The sequence below is a fragment of the Octopus bimaculoides genome, chromosome 2, assembly GCF_046866305.1.
Source record: "Octopus bimaculoides isolate indiv1 chromosome 2, ASM4686630v1, whole genome shotgun sequence".
In the NCBI taxonomy this organism is placed as follows: Eukaryota; Metazoa; Mollusca; class Cephalopoda; order Octopoda; family Octopodidae; genus Octopus; species Octopus bimaculoides.
In genome coordinates, this window is record NC_142929.1 from 26,025,620 (window position 1) to 26,027,856 (window position 2,237).

The 2,237-nt window shown below is 34.2% G+C and overlaps 1 long non-coding RNA gene across 1 annotated transcript in view; it reads left to right on the forward strand.

Annotated features, from left to right (window-relative positions):
• Positions 1-732: 732 nt before the first annotated feature.
• Positions 733-2,237, forward strand: part of LOC149136891 (uncharacterized) — a 3,216-nt gene continuing 1,711 nt past the window's right edge. Inside the window, exon 1 of the long non-coding RNA XR_016238326.1 lies at positions 733-2,237. This exon is cut by the window's right edge and continues 544 nt beyond it. This is a non-coding gene — a long non-coding RNA (uncharacterized LOC149136891).

The following is a 2,237-nucleotide window of genomic DNA, read 5'->3' on the forward strand; positions in this document are numbered from 1 at the left end:
ACCCCAATTGGGTGTCACTGTTCCATACAAAAGATCTTCCCCACACTATTCAGAATAGGGACCCAATACTGTAACAGCTTGGCGCCCATGATCTCGCATCATTTCAATATCTAATCGAACGTCTTCAGATCTACGACGTATTGATGTATATGTGGGAAAATTTAAAAGCAAAATTTTCATCTGAATCAGAGTTGATTCTGTACTCACACATATCATGGAAAGGAACGCAAATGAGGGCAGCGTTTACCAAATCACTCATTCACCAAAACTAAACATGGAGAGAGTACTGACGGAACAAAATGAAATATACTCATAATCACACCAATGTGGATGCCTCCGCATGGTGTCCACAATCTGTTTGAAACAATAAAACTTTAAAGTAGAAGTGTATATATATATATATATATATATATATATATATATATATAAATATATACACATGCATACACACACGCATGTATCTATACCCGTATACACATGTATCTGTCTATATATATATATGTATATACATATGTATGTACACACATATATATATACGTATATGTATATTCATATATACGTATATGTATATGTATATACATATACACATGTGTATGTATGTATATATGTATATATATATATATATATATATATATATATATATATATATATATATATATATATATATATATATATATATATATATATATATATATATATATATATATATATATGGTGGGGATAGTAGAAGAAGGCAAAATAAGTTCAGTATAGGTAACACAGGGTAGGACTCAAGTAGACGGGAACTTAAATTCCAAGTTCTTCATCCAGGGTCGAAGCCTCCGCATCGAAAGTTAGCTATAAGAACAATCCTTTCCTAGTTGTTATGGAGATATCAAGTTAAGGCAGACACCGTACATTTACATGGATCACAAAATACACATTACAAAACAAGGGAAAAAGAATAGAAAGCAGATGCGAAGAATTATGTTAATTCTTATCTCGACAGAAGTTCCAAAACGGCCATAGCTTACTTAAGTATTTATATTCATAAGTAACATGCGTATGACGTCATAGATTTGAGTCCAGCGAGAAGTCCCGACGAAATGAATACAGTAAGTTAGACACGCCTTTTCAGGAGCAGAATGCAAAATCATAAACGTGCGTGTGAGTGTGTGTCAGACGCACATAGTAAGGTCTACTTCAGAATTAGAAAAGCCGATGAAGCGTTTGGTAGATTTGGAAACTATAACTAATAATTACTATAGAAATTTAAATAGCAGTCTACAGTTCAATGTCTCTCTATTCTTCTTTATTTCAGGGAAACACTACATCAACGTAAAAACGTTGAGTAAAGATTTAATGGTCCCATCAATGGTGAATTCGGCGGCGACGGTGTCGATTTGGTGGTGATGTGAGCAATTTAATGTTTCGCCATTCTAGTACGGTTACACTGGTGAGATACTAAGGTTGTTATTTCGTGACGAAAGTGATGAGGCAATATATTCTGAACACAGTAGCATTGTAGTAAATGAGATAATATTGAGATAATTGTAAGGTCAGCATTATCAGTAAGATTCTCCTGACAAGCAGAATATTCCGCTTACAAACAGAGAGCTTAATGAAGATAGCGGAAAAAACATTCAAGGTACTTTTACTAAAAATATTTTGTTCATGCTCTATCCATTGAATCGCTTGAAGCAGTTCAAAGACTGGCACTGATATATAATGAGGTGATCCATTATTCCTTGTTTGATTGTAAAGTGTAATTTGCAAGGTAATCACTCAGCAAGCTACACGTGGTTCATCCAAGGCCAATCAGACTGTTGTTGTTTCTCTTACTAAAACTGGTACTATTAATGTCTGAAATCATTTATAATAAAATGTTAGCGTAATACTTTTTTTCATAACATATTTCATTTTCATGCAATCAAGATATGATCATTTGTTTCCAAATATCAATATAATTGTGTTAAGGAGGCGAGCTGACAGAATCGATAGCACACGAGCAAAATGCTTAGCGACATTTTGTCTGTAATTCAAACTTCACCGAGGTTGACTCAGCTTTTCATCCTTTCGGGGTCGATAAAATAAGTATCGGTTGAGCACTAAGGTTGATCTAATAGACATATCCTTTCCCCAAAATTTCTGGCCTTCTGCCAATATTTGAAACCAATATTAAATCGATTGTGTGCGTGCGTGTGTTAAGGCATGGAGCGAGTAGACTCGCTAACAAGTCAGAGAAAACGCTTAGTGGC